Consider the following 14,919-nt stretch of genomic DNA (forward strand, 5'->3'; position numbering starts at 1 on the left):
GTCCTGAATGACTGGAAAAAGGCTAATGTAGTGCCCAACTTTTAAAAAGGAAGAAGGAGGATCCTGGGAACTACAGGCCAGTCAGCCTCACCTCAGTCCCTGGAAAAATCATGGAGCAGGTCCTCAAGGAATCAATTTTGAAGCATTTAGAGGAGAGAAAAGTGATCAGGAACAGTCTGCATGGATTCACCAAGGGCAAGTCATGCCTGACTAATCTAAGCCTTCTATGATGAGATAACTAGCTCTGTGGATGAGGGGAATGGCTAGGCAGCAGTTCTGCAGAAAAAGACCTAGGGGTTATAGTGGACAAGAAGCTGGATATGAGTCAACAGTGTGCCCTTGTTGCCAAGAAGGCTAATGGCATTTTAGGCTATATAAGTAGGAGCGTTGCCAGCAGATCGAGGGACATAATCATTCCCCTCTATTTGGCATTGGTGAGGCCTCATCTGGAGTTCTGTGTCCAGTTTTGGGCCCAACACTACAAGAAGGATGTGGAAAAATTGGAAAGCATTCACCAGAGGGAAACAAAAATGATTAGGGGACTGGAACACATGACTTATGAGGAGAAGCTGAGGGAACTGGGATTGTTTAGACTGCAGAAGAGAAGAATGAGGGGGAATTTGATAGCTGCTTTCAACTGCCTGAAAGGGGGTTACAAAGAGGATGGATCTAGACTGTTCTCAGTGGTACCAGATGACAGAACGAGGAGTAATGGTCTCAAGTTGCAGTGGGGGAGGTTTAGGTTGGATGTTAGGAAAAAAAATTTCACTAGGAGGGTGGTGAAGCACTGGAATGGGTTACCTAGGGAAGTGGTGGAATCTCTTTCCTTAGAAGTTTTTAAGATCAGGCTTGACAAAGCCCTGGCTGGGATGATTTAGTTGGGGATTGCTCCTGCTTTGAGCAGGGGGTTGGACTAGATGACCTCCTGAGGTCCCTTCTAACCCTGATAGTCTATGATTTTATGATTCTATGATTAACATCAAAATTGTCAAATATGTACACCAGTTTTGGCTGCTCAGCTTGAGACACCTAGGGCCCAATTTTCTAGAGTACTTCGTATTTTTACAATAAGTGATATGTTCAGAGCACTTCAGCTGCGGTTGTGAGTGCTCAGTTCTTTTGCCGATCAGACCCGCGGTGTCTCAAAATGGGAAACCAGAAAATGAGAAACACACAATTTGTAGCTGACTGTGAAAAGTTTGGTTTAAATGACTTGCCCAGCATCACACAGGTACTTTGTGGTAGAAACAGGGATAGAATCCAATTGTGTAGGATGGCATACAACTGCCTTAACATCAAAGACTGTCTTTTCTGTCCCTAGAGTCCTGTGTCTCATTCAGTACCCACCTCCCAACTTCTGCAACAAATAAGGCAAGGTCCTATGGATAACAGCTTAATTCACTGCAAAATCTGATTAATTCCCTGAAGTCATGTGGAAAATGCAGAATGTGATCACATAATTTAAATCTATACCATAATGCATATGCACAAGCTCTGCCTATAACAGTCATTTGTGTCAGTTCTGCCTGTAAAGAAGACAAAAAAAAGGCCTTGCTCTCATACACTGGCAACCTACTGTAACTTAATATTTTTACAGTTCCAGAACACTGTATTTATTAATAAATTAATTACTGATATTTCATAATGTCAAAAGGTAGGGTGTGGATACCATTTTGACTGGTGAAGAGGTGTTACCGTCCAAATGTAGCTGCACATTAACTGGGAGACAGTTGCAATGATTGATAAGTTGTTTAGCCAAATCATAGTTTTCATTGATTCCTGTGGATAAAGAAAATTATATTCTGAAACTTGTTTAAGAAAGATGCATACGATTTGAATGAATCAAGTCTAGTACTCAGCTTCTGATGAATCCTTCTTGCATCGGAAAAAAGTAAAGTGCAAACAACAACAAAACCTCATGTCCAAACCAAAAAAGCTGTATGTGTGCAGAAAAATTAATTCCTGACCTTTTTCAATGATCAGTTTATGCCCTGAAGCATGAGATCTGATCAACCTTATTTTTGCAATATAACTACAAATGTTATTATTGGTCATAAATGTATCTGCCCTTTTTAAAAATTCAGCTTCAGTATTTATAGTCTACACTATATAAGCATTCTAAGTTTTAAAGTAGCAAAATGACATATAACTGATGAGCTGTGCAGTCATATTTTTCATAACCTTATATTTACCATCTGGCTTATTTATCTTTGTTTTACTAGTGCATAGAATATCAGACTGTAATACTTGACATAATGCTAGCACTGAGAAATGAGTTCAAATATGCAGTACTTACATTTCCAATATGTACAATGTTAGTATTGTGTTAATTCCAGTATAGTGATAAAATTATATGATGAAACTCCTTGGGAAATTTCATATAGCACCTGTAATGTTTTAGAGATATTTTAAATATTGCATGCCATTCCTTCTAGTGGGTAGCAGTAATAATGGATTGGAAAGTATCCTCTGAAATTTCAAGAATCTTCATGCAAGTGAAATTGTGAATATAGTATCTTAAGCAGATAATTCTGGTGCTTAACCGGAGATAGCACAATTGATTTTTATGCGTGAGTGCTATTTTTTTTTTTTGTCTCTACGCAATTCCACCGTAACTGTTCCACTGGAACTCTGCTGCCTATTTATCTTTCTTTCTTTCTTTCTTTCTTTCTTTCTTTCTTTCTTTCTTTCTTTCTTTCTTTCTTTCTTTCTTTCTTTCTAAAACTTTTTCTGCTCTGACCTGTGTAGAAAACATCTCTTTTGTGAGTCATTGACTAAGAGTGAAGTTGAGCGGTTGACTTGACTGCGCTGAACTTTGAAGGAATAGCACTAGCACCTCTGTCTGAACAGAAACTTCTTTTTCTCACCCTGATGCTTTTTCAGCATCTTTTTCACAGGCAACAAGTGATGGGTTACAGGGTCTTCTTGTTCTGTAGATGATTGTAAACCAGGGTCCAGTGACATACAGTTGGTACAATTAGTAGGTATTGCTTTGTGGTTTCATTAGCAGTTAGGTCATTTAAGTACTAAGATCAGGCTTCCTTGTTGTAGCCCATGAGAATCCAGCTTCACAATTTCTCATGTATATTGCCTTGAGCTGCAAAAGCAAAACAGCAGCATACAAGGCAGATGCATCAGTTTTACTTATAACAATTGCAGCAGCAGGTGCTTTCAGAGGAAGAGCAATAATAAGCTTTGCTGTGGCAGTTCTATTTCTATATGCCATTTTATCTGACTCCCAAAACATACCAAAATAGTGCATATGCAGATCCAGATCCTGGCTGGCTGCAAATAGGGATAAAGCCAGCAAACCACAGCCAGCAAGAAACTTCATGAGGCAGAAGTTCACTACCCTGATTTTGGCCCTTTGAAATATGAAGGCGATGCCACTCCTATGCCGTCCACTACTAAAACCAGGGAGGAGGGACAGTGGTATCACAGAGAATTGTATGCTCCATTATACAGCAACAACCAGTATGCAAAGACTCCATGCATAGATCATTCATCCACAACCAATTATTCATACTTATGGTAGGAGTAAATTGCTCTGGGCCAGGGGAAGAGAGGGGCACAGTGCAAGGAGCTTCTTAGAACCAGAATACAAACAAAAACATTAATGCTGCAATTGCATTGTGTATTTGTATACATATTCGTACACACACACAATTTGGACATTATAATTCTATGTCTATAGTATGATACTATCTTTATTTAAGAGCTGAAAATATACAGTAATTTAAACTGTTTTTTTTAAAGTTTGTAGATATTTTAGAATCCCTTATTTTTTTAACAAATACAAGATCTCAAATTTTTAAGTTATCTTTCAGAACACAAAACTATTCTAATAGACCTATATCCTTCTTTTAGGCTATCAGATGATGGTATATCTTCTATTTTCTCTTCCATGAACTGTTACAGACAACCATGACATAACATGCCAAGAGAAAATTAAAAAACAAAAGAAAAAAAAACCTCTACGAAAAATGCTTTGGAGCCAAAAGTGAGGTTTTGCATGTTTTTGTGTGAAATAGCATGTCCTGTAGTGAACTAGGTGTTTAAAATCATTCCAAAATTAATATTGGTACAGTATATTTACGATGGGGTATGGGCATAGTTGTCATAGAATTGAGGGGTTGCTTCCTCCCTGCCTCAATATTTCCTTAAAAATAGTGAATTTTCACTGATGTGTATCATTTTTTGATCACCTAATCACTAAGGACCTGCTTGTACAATAGGATCAGCTCATGCAGACCCATTCACTTAGAGAGTCCCACTGAAATCAGTGGAAATCTCCAGGGGTTTGCATTAGTAAATCCCATGGCAAGGTCAGGGACTAAGTTTCAATTTTTAATTAGTTGTAAAACACAAAATGCTCTATTGTGCAACACATATTTTGTGGTGGAGAGAATATCATTGTATTTCAGGTTTAACTTTTGGTTTCTTTGTTTACATATAGGAATCTTAAGCAGTGCTTCATATGGGACTAAAAGGTTTACTATGTAGCCTGGTTTTGACATCTCTTAACTGGTTTTATAGAATAGTTTTTAAAGCTGGTTTCAGAGATCATTATGTAACTATATACAAGAACCAATAATGTCAGCATGCCATAACAACAAGTCACTGTGGTTCGATTTCAAATACTGCTGTGCATTTAATAGCTTCCTGCATGCTTTGTGTTTTTGTCCCAACAATATGATTGTATTTTGGGGCACAAATTAACAGATTAGTATTGATAGTTCACATGTTCAATAAAAATAAATTGTGCATATTGCTCGAGACTTTCATGTGGAATTTCTCTTTCCCTGGAAAGCATACGGCAGTCTTTTAAAAAACGTACCACCAGGAAATGGTTTTTATAGTGGGTCCAACTCAGCTGATGTTTAGTTCATCATTTTTCCTTCGCTGCCGTGGGTCCAACTCAGCTGATGTTTAGTTCATCATTTTTCCTTCGCTGCCTCCCTGACATTTTCATGTCAGGCTGTATTCTCAGAACAATAGGATTTTTGATTAGGGATTTCTAAACTGAGTGTGGAAAAAAATCTAAAATCTAGGAACCATAAGTGATTCTGGTTCCTTATTTTTTATTTATTTATTCTCATTCAGGTTTTAATGGGACCATGCATGAGGCGCTATAGAAAACAAGAGGGATGATAAAAATAATTGCATACTGCCAGAATGATCAAAAAGCTTTTGCTCAGATACATGTTTAAAGAATCAAGTAAACAAGACTTTTTGTAGGTAATTCCACTCTGAAGTGGAGGAGGCATCACAAAATTTTCACATTATTCATTCACTAAATATCCCCACATAGATTTACACATTTAGTTAAACATGCTTAGTTATACAACAAACATATATAAATAAAGTCTCAGTCTCTTATTAAAGTTTCAATAGCATTAACTTTTATGGACTGAAAAATAATCAACAGAAATTATACTCCTCTAGCTTGAAACGGAGATTAATCGCAGACAGAATCTGTTACTTGTATTGTAATACCAACTGAAAGACTATACTAAACATCTTGAAAGTTAAGCTCTATAGAGACCAATAAGGCTAACTATTCCCCATATTTCAACTTCACTACATTAGCAGAAGCCATGTTGGGGGGGATTTCTAAGGTTTCAGTTTATTTTGCATTTTCAATTATACATCAACACACAAAAAGGGGAATATGGTTCTTTTGATCCACAGTGGGTGTAAATTACAAAATATGAAAATCTTTAGTCCTCTGTCCCATGTTCGCTTAAAAATGTCTCCTATATTACACTTCTAGGTGATTTTACCTTCTCTTAACCATGCAAAAGCTATAGTGTTTCAAAGCTGCAGATTAGTGATGGTGGCAGCTTATTCCTTTTGGTTATCTACAGCACCATCTTAGTGTCTTGAGGCATAAAAGAATATTATCTGTGTGACAGTTATGGCTGGAGCCATCTATACTGTTCATGCTATCAGCACTCAAAGAGCTCAGAATAGAAATCATTCAGTTTAAGACATTTTCTGTAGTTTCATTAAAAGCTTAAAATCATGAGGTACTGCAAGCTATGACTAAGGTAATATGAAAATTTCAGTAAATCTACGATGTGGAAAAATATGTATGTGGTTGGGATGGTTAGGATAGAATTGCTAATCTTTTTGCAGTTGACCATAAGCAAGACAACCTATAAATCTGCTTTCCTTCTTTACTTAATTTTCATCACAAATAATGTGCCACTCTGATTGCATGAAATCATCAGGAGTGTCTTCAATTACTGTGTGCAGCCTCTGATCAAAACGACTTCCTTTATTCTGAATCTGGGGGGGGGAAGATGGGGAGGAAAGGAGGAGGGAAGAAATGCACAGCTAGTTACGTATTACAAATGTCAGGTTACTGTGCAAGTGGATATATTCATATTTAATAATTTCTAAGCTGGAGTTGTGATTGTAATAATGGCTCATTCATATCTGCATTTCATTTAAATGCACTGTTTTGACTCACTGAACATTTGTCAAAGATATTATAGCTAAACTTTTTCACATGACCACTGAGGTAATGACAGCATTACATTACCAGAAAACTGCATGACTTGCTGATACTTCCATTTTCCTCAGCAGCTTATAAAATAATCAAAATGTGTGCATGAAATGGCGGCCTGTTCTGAATTTATTTTAATACCGATAGGCTTATAGAGAGAAATGAAGAAGAGTGTAGGATCTCAGACACCAGAGACAATGACTTCGCACAAAGCTGAATTTTACTAGCAGGAAAGATGGATATATGGGTATTAGACTTTTCATAGCTATAGGAAGGATAATCTTTCAATCAGATTAATGAGAAAATATATTGCATGGGCCCTACAGCACTTTTTGCTTTCCAGGCTAATACGTGATTTAAATCCCAAAAGTACATTTTCAGCATTACAATATCCTTTGATAATAATGTCGCTTGCACAAAGACAGATAAAAATAAAACAGTCCCCCTTGATTTCCCATTTTAGAGTTGAAGTATATTTTCTGTTCTTTGCCTGCAATGAAGTGAATTCTATTGAGAAGAGTCACATTTAATAAGACAAAGAGAATTTTCTAATTATGCTACCTGTCAAGATTGGAATCTATGGGATTGCAACTGCAATAGAAGAAACAGAGGAAGCAATTGCATATAGTCCAGTTTACTTTGGTGTATGATTACTATTTGCACTTAGATATTTCTAAATGTAAATCAGGCAAACACACAGAAGCATGCTTTGAGGTAAACACCAAAAGGCAGGTCTCAAAATGGATTCTACAGTCCTCATTTCAATTTTCAGTAACCAATTTCCCCAGCTTTCCTAATTTATCTATAGAAAAACAGTGGAAACGTGTGAAAATGAAAAACTGCTAAATTACTGTCTGAGTTGCATAAATATGCAGTGCACCAAATGATAAATATAATTAAAGCCAGGAATACTAATGGAATAAGGATGTATATGCATAATTATGCTAGGTAAAGCATTTATGCATCTTACTGAAGGGAAGAAAATACTGTATCAGTGAAGGAAAACAATAGCCAATTAAAATTAGTGCAGTAAGACAAAATACCTTTCTATACAGTTTGTTACCATTTTTCCTAGTCTGTATTAGTTACGCACAAACATTAAAGAACATCTTGCTGCTATAAATGTAGCCCTGAAAGTTATCACATGCTGTCCTTTGGGGGTCTCCAGGGAACCATTCACTGTGCCCCATCAAACATTACTCTTATTTGCAGCACTGCAAACTTGGAAACACAATGGCACATTAGACAAGGAAAATAAATAGTGTCTTCTTGATGGTTTCTCAATATTACAAGTTTACACAAATCTGTTGCACACCATCAATTATTACAATTATTTAAAACAAACAGTAAATTAGTTCTCTTTGTAGTACAATAGTAATTTTGATAAACAACATTTTTATTAAAATCACATTTGCTGGGGGTGCCACAAATTATGACAGACCAAATGGGATGCAGCATAAAACAATGCATTACTGAGCTTCCTACAAGCTTTTTAATTTTTTTCAAGCATGGTCATCTTTAATCTCTAACAAATAATATACTTCATTTAGGACTAAAATAAAATTGCATTCTATTCCTTCATTCTGCTTTGTATAAGTTTTAAACTGACTTTTCTAACTATTGAGTTCTCATCTCTATTTAGCTGTCTCTTTTGTGTTATGCTAAGAGAGAAGGAAAGATGGCCAGATCATTTTTCCCCCCTTAAAAACATTTAAGCTTTGTAGACTTTTTAATAACTCTCAAGTGCTGCCTTTTTGAGTACTGCTATCAAATATCTTATTACCAAGCTACAGACTTAAACATTTACAGTAGGAAGGTTACTAAAAATTCATAAATGATTTGAGCATTCCATTTGGGCTCAGATTCTGAATGCATAAATATGCAGCAGACTCAGTTCCAGACCAAATATTTGGTGTCATCATCTACCCATATGACAACAGCACAGCATAAAATTCATAGCTCTGGTATCTGCTCTCAGATCTTCACTGCAGAGCTCCAAAATTTGGAATAATATGTATGTTAGCTGAGCTGCCAGCAGCCTCCATGATAAACTGTTGATCTGCCAAGATTCTTCAATTCCCCAAATGGCATCAGTACTTCTACATGTCTTCGACATTTATAATCCTCACTCTCTCCAAAAGGGCATGATCTAACCAAAGGTAGATCGATTTAGCTACTGTTGGCCAAATTTTCAAAAGTGGCCGCCTCCAACTTGTTTGAGGAGAATTAGATTGGTGCAGTAGCACTGAGGCAGAGTGAATCGTCTGGACCCAAAGAGCTACAAAGCAGATGGAAAGCTAATGCAATGAACTCCCTGCCCCTTCCATCCCTTTCTCCTTTATGCAGGCATCACAGAGGCTAACACAGTCCTGGGGATACAGAAAATGTCCATGGAGTGACCTAAAAGGGGAAACGATGGGTCTAGGGATGCAGGAGCTCAAACTCAGAAATTTCACTTGTGAGTGGGAGACTGGAAGAGGGGACATGCCCTGCTGTGTTTCCCCACTCCCAGTTGTCCATGGGCATGAAAGACATCTTTTAGCTTAATGGGTTCCTGCCACTTCTGGGTGATAACTCTCTGCTCTACTGGCAGGGAACCACTTGGCCGCCACATCAACTACCTGGCTGTCATTCAGCAAAGGAGTGATTGCTCTTACACAGGGATGTTAGGAGGTACTGTCTCCTTCAAAATCTCCAGTGACTGCAACGTCATGTACAGCAGTAGGTGAGACAGAGTCACTTAATCAATTTCCAGGGAAGAGACTAGTTGGTACTCTTGTGATCTTTCCTCTTCCCAATTCTATTATTGCACTGCAAGTTCAAAACCTGGCCAAGCCACAGTGTTTCTGGCCAAGTTCCGCACCCAGACAGCCTCTAGGTCAATATTTGGCCCAGGTTTATCAACCTATGCAGATCTGTAAATTGTAGCCTGTCAGTAGAGTGGAGCTCTCTGAATAGAGTGGGCAGGCCCCTAGAGCTTCACTTATTCACAGTGGTGGTATACAGATAGGTATGACTCAAATTCTCAATCTGTTTTGAGCCTACAACTCTGTACTAACCTAAAAAGGCACATTTTCGCAGACAGTTGTATGTCACCATGTACCAAAAAGGGAAAAAACTGATGCCAGTTGTGGTTAGTGTGCAGTACTGTTTCATTCTTAAGCAATTGCGGCGGTGACTGCATTTCATTGGTAGATGAACTAATCTCTGTATATAGTTTATTTATCAGATTGTTAAATTTGTATTCCATTTTAGCAATCAGTAGGGTGAAAGGCATTATAAAATGCAAGTTAGTAGTAAAGAGAAGTGAAAGAAAAGGCAGATAAACCCCGGCAGAGCCAATAGCTATTTCTAACCATGCAAAGGAGTGGGCCTTGAACAGATTTCGTCCCTTTAAGCCTGCCTTTCAGATCTTGTGTTCTGAATGTATTTAGGATTAATCCTCTACTTCAAAAGAGGTGGCACTGCTTGTGGAGCAATACTTTTTCTTTCTGCACCATATCTATTGCCCTTTTGATCCTGGAGGAACTCTGTGGGTTTAGTTTAGTGTTTCTGCTCAGAGTGTGGGGAGAGTAATGAGTGCCAGATGCCTCAGACCTGAGTCTCATAGCCCTGGGAAGGGTTGCAGTCCTTCTTCTCCCACTAGACTGTGCTGGAGTGAGCTGGTTTTCCCAGTGGTGGAAATATACTGCTCCACCTGAGTCATCATAGAATCATAGAATATCAGAGTTGGAAGGGACCTCAGGAGGTCATCTAGTCCTTTAAAGCATGACTCTGGAAAGGGTGAGAGTCCCATGCATTGTCCACCACTCCCATTCTTTTTCAAGCAGTAATTTGAAAGATTGGGATGATTTTGTTTCAACCTACCGCCCTCTATCACGAGATGCGGAGGGCTAAGATTTACTCTCCTTATGCTGACCATTCATCTGCTGTTTCCTTTACTAAGGAGCAGTGACACCTGACCAATCTAAGGACTTCATCAGCCCTCCTTGCTCCTACCAAAAAATAGTAGTATCTGTTCTACAGGCCTGTTCCTCACCTCACTTACACTCAACAGAGAGGACCAATTGACTTCACAGCTGGAACTTTGGAGCAAGAACAAGTCCTCAGCAGGAGAGACTTTTCCAATGTCTTCAGGAACCAAGATTATTTGGAAAGGATTTTGATAACATCAGAGAGAAGCTGTATTAATCACAGAAATGCCCTATTGTCCAGCAGCCAAAGCATACTGCCTTCAATGGTGGGAACCAGAGGAGGAGCTACTCCCCTTCACCAAGCCCTTCTTGTTGTCCTTTCTTTACAGGAGCACCCTATGTCAACAGGGACCTTTTCTATTTGTGGTACGTAAAAACACTGCAGAGTGATTTGACTTGTCTCTGCCTTATCTCAATGAAGTCATTGTGCTAAGTATCCCTTCTAGTGGATGGTCAGCTTCCTCCTAAATTAGGGTGATTTTACCATTCCCTCCAATAGTAGTATATCTGTGATGCCTTCAAAAGTGTTTGTATTGGACAACAACTGCAGTGGACTCATGGGCTCAGGACTTCACACTTGACTTCTTAGAGTGGTAAACAGGCACAGGGAGCTTCAATGGAAGCAAGCCCTAAAATAGATAATCCTAATGCTTTTCAGTAAAAGGATGATCATAGTGGGACCAGAGGGTGGGTCTGCTATGGGTTTCTTCCCTTGTTACTTCCTCATTCACAAAATGACTCAGAGTTTCTTCTCTATTTTGGTCCTGCAACATCTCTAGAGGCATCACACCAGAAAAATGTATCACCTTTAGGTTCTAATCTCCAGAGGAATTTCTCTGTTAAATGGAACTGAATGATACTTACCTTCACATCCCCTTAATCTCTTCCTGTTGGCATAATCTGTGAAGAAAGAAAGAGAGAAATGGGACTCATTTTCATTTTTGCACTTTTTCTTTTGTGTCTGCTTTTGGCATCTAGGTTATTTGGAAAAGTATGGAGGTGCCAGTGGAGAGCCTCCATCAAGGCAGGAGCCACCTTTATCCCCACTTTGATGATGTCTTGAGCAGGGCATAATCTACCTTCAGAAGGCCAGAGATGAGACTGATCTTATGTGTTTCAGACTACACATTCCCAAACAAATGAGTTGATGAAGAGAAACTAGTCCCAGATGTATGAATCTTGATCCAAAACGTCTCCCAACAGTTCTGTCATTATCTGATGATCTGCTGCAACAACCTTGCTTACATATAGAGGGTGAGTGAGGCTCCCTCACTTCTGTTCTCATGGATTTGACCGTGAGCCAGTCAGGATAGATTTATTCTTTATTGTAACTTAAATATTTTTTTTTCATTACGAACATTGAGTCAGACTTGGTGGAATTGCCACCAATTCTCCTGTTCTGGTCTAGACAACCATGTTTTTCTCACCTCAAAGGCTTGGAAGTATGTTACCTATGGGTGCTGCCAGGTCATCCAGAACTCCTCCAGGAAGGTCTGAATCCATTCTCAAATCCCTTTGGCCTCAGCCTTTTGGTTTGGAGGAAAAGATACATGAAATAAAGAAGCTCTATGTGGCAAGTTTCCTGGCATTAAACCAGAGGGCAGCCAAATCAGAGACATACTGATATTAAATATATATTTCTTAATTGGTGTGGATGGAGATATTAGCTAGGGTCTGCTCCTGGAAAGGTATCCTAGACTTCCTGTTCATTAGTTGCTCTAAGACCCTTGGTATTAGTTCTCTGTCCTCACTGATATTTGTAGCTCCTTCCAGATAAGGGCCCTATGGAATGCAGGTGTCTAGAGTGCCTCCTGGAACAGCTGGGCGACAGCTACAACTCCCTGGGCTACTTCCCCATGGCCTCCTCCCAACACCTTCTTTATCCTCACCATAGGACCTTCCTCCTGGTGTCTGATAATGCTTGTACTCCTCAGGGCTCCAGCAGTACACCTTCTCACTCTCAGCTCCTAGTGCCTCTTGCTCCCACCTCCTCACACGCGCACCACAAACTGAAATAAGCTCCTTTTTAAACCCAAGTGCCCTGATTAGCCTGCCTAAATTGATTCTAGCAGCTTCTTGATTGGCTGCAGGTATTCTAATCAGCCTGTCTGCCTTAATTGTTTCCAGAAAGTTCCTGATTGTTCTGGAACCTTCCCTGTTACCTTACCCAGGGAAAAGGGACCTATTTAACCTGGGGCTAATACATTTATCTTCTATCACTCTCCTGTAGCGTACTTCAGGAGGTGAGGGTCGCTTTGCCGCCCACTGCTTGGGTTCACCTCGACTGGGTCCTGCACGAGGGCGCATCCTGCCCACCCTCCACCCCAGGCCCTCCGGACCCTTATCGTCGGGCCCCTGTCCTGTGGACCCAACCGACCCCCCCAGCCCCTTCACCGTGAGCCGGCTGCACGATCTGCACATGCTCGTGCTCCACACCCTTTATGTCCTCACCCTTGCGTCCTGCCCCAATACAAAATGACTGGATCTCCTGCCACCTCTGGAGGGTGAGGAGCCCCGGTGGTCCAGCCTCTACTCCACACTGGTCCCAAGGCCCGCCGGGGATATCAGTTGGTGGCTCCTTCATGGAACCATAAGCATGGGCGTGTACTTGGCACGGTTTACCCCATCCCAGACACCTGCCCCTTTTGCAGCGTGAGGGAAACCCTGGCACACATATACTTGGAGTGTGCCAGACTGCAGCCCCTAGTCCAGCTCCTCAAGAATATTTTGTTTTGTTTTTGGTTGCATTTTTCCCCTCACCTTCTTATTTATGCACGCCCTATCTGTGGCCCCACAAAGTCACGGGACCTCCTGGCCCTGGTTAAAATGGCCATCTATAAAACCAGAGTGAGGAGGTTGGCTGATGGAGTATCCTGTGACTGTGGAGCCTATTTCTGATCCTCCGTCCATTCATGTATCCAGGCAGAATTCCTCTGGGTGGCATCCACTGACTCCCTTGATGCCTTTGAGGAGCAGTGGGCGCTGTCCGGGGTTTTCTGCTCGGTGTCCCCATCCGGTTCCCTTCTTTTGACCCTTTGACCACACTCCTGTCCCTGTTATTCATTAGTTGTCCCCCGTCCTTATTTGGTTTCCAGGTCCTGTGGATCCCCCTCTTAGGATGGGGGGGGGGAATCCTTTAGCAGTAGGTGGGCTTTGCTTTGCCCACCCACTTCCCGGATCCCAGTAGGATCTCTCCTGTAGCCATCTGGCCCGACCCTGTCACAGTGTATATAGGTATATAAACACCCCAAACATGGGCTAATTACTGGCTATGGGTTAGATCTTGCATGGCATTGAACATGGGGAATTTCTTTTAGCAAGCAACTTGGGGCTAAGGGTAATCAGACCTTCCCAAGAGATACACAACACTTTGCACCATAAGGTTCCAAATTTGGCAGAAACAAGTTTATAATGACTTCTTTCAAAGACACAAAGGCATGCACAGATCTATGCAAATCAAAAGACACAATCTAAGTTCTGTGCAGGGATAAGTAACAATTTTGTGGATATAAGTTTTATAAGAGGGATTTTGAACATTTATGAGCTTATGAACTATAGACATCTGATCTAAGTATTTCTTGAAAATGAGAATTTAGAATTGGGGTGGGAGGAGATGGTCATTTGTGATTGAGGTCTGCGTACTTCTGGAAAACAGCATTAAAAACCCAGAATGGTTAAAACATCTTTTCAAGAATCAGAAAAAAACTCTATTATGCTACCACTTTTTAACCATGAAGTAACAAGTCCTTTTTGACACCAAAACTGCTTTTGTGAAGAAATACATTCATTTGCAATCATAATGAACTGGAAATGCTGACTCCCAAATCACACAAAGAGCTCTATATCCCTAACATGCATTTAAAATAGTAAGAAATTACCCTTACTGCAGCAGCAACTAATTGGTTTATTGCGCTGAAGAGCTAGTGACAAGAAAAGCAGTTGGTAGCAGGGCTTTCATCACAAGTTATTCTAAGAAATAACTAATTTAAACCTCCTCAAGCGCAGACACAAACTGCTCCACATGGGAGTGCATCTCCAGAGGGTTCATTAAGTAACTGGCATTCTAGATTTTGGAATCAACAACCAAACACTATTCTAACCTTTACCATATGATTGCTTGTAGACCCTGTAGGCTTAGTATATTTGCGAAAGAACTGAGAGTTGCAAATAGCCTGGAATATAAACTAATGTAGAATGTATGAAATTGTATGCAGTACAGCTACTTATGTTTAAATCCAGTAAATGAGAAGATATTCTTTGCTATAATAATTTTAAGACAGTTATCTATTATGATTCAGAGAAATATTGTCTTTTTCCTGTTACAGTGAAGGAATATATTGCTCATGAATACAAGAAAATATTATCCCTGACTTGAACTAGGTATAGTGAAAAATTTGCACATTTCTCCACATGGTTCTGCATATGTATCTTAGA

General features: G+C 39.9%; 1 long non-coding RNA gene across 1 annotated transcript in view; it reads right to left on the reverse strand.

The window, feature by feature from the left end:
- LOC142070753 (uncharacterized) overlaps nt 1-14,919 on the reverse strand; it is a 37,949-nt gene that overhangs the window by 3,906 nt on the left and 19,124 nt on the right. The window contains exons 2-3 of the long non-coding RNA XR_012666700.1: nt 11,350-11,385; nt 1,670-1,779 (exon numbers count right to left, since the gene is read on the reverse strand). This is a non-coding gene — a long non-coding RNA (uncharacterized LOC142070753). The remainder of the gene's footprint in view (nt 1-1,669; nt 1,780-11,349; nt 11,386-14,919) is intronic.

The sequence above is a fragment of the Caretta caretta genome, chromosome 2 (assembly GCF_965140235.1).
Source record: "Caretta caretta isolate rCarCar2 chromosome 2, rCarCar1.hap1, whole genome shotgun sequence".
Classification (NCBI taxonomy): domain Eukaryota; kingdom Metazoa; phylum Chordata; order Testudines; family Cheloniidae; genus Caretta; species Caretta caretta.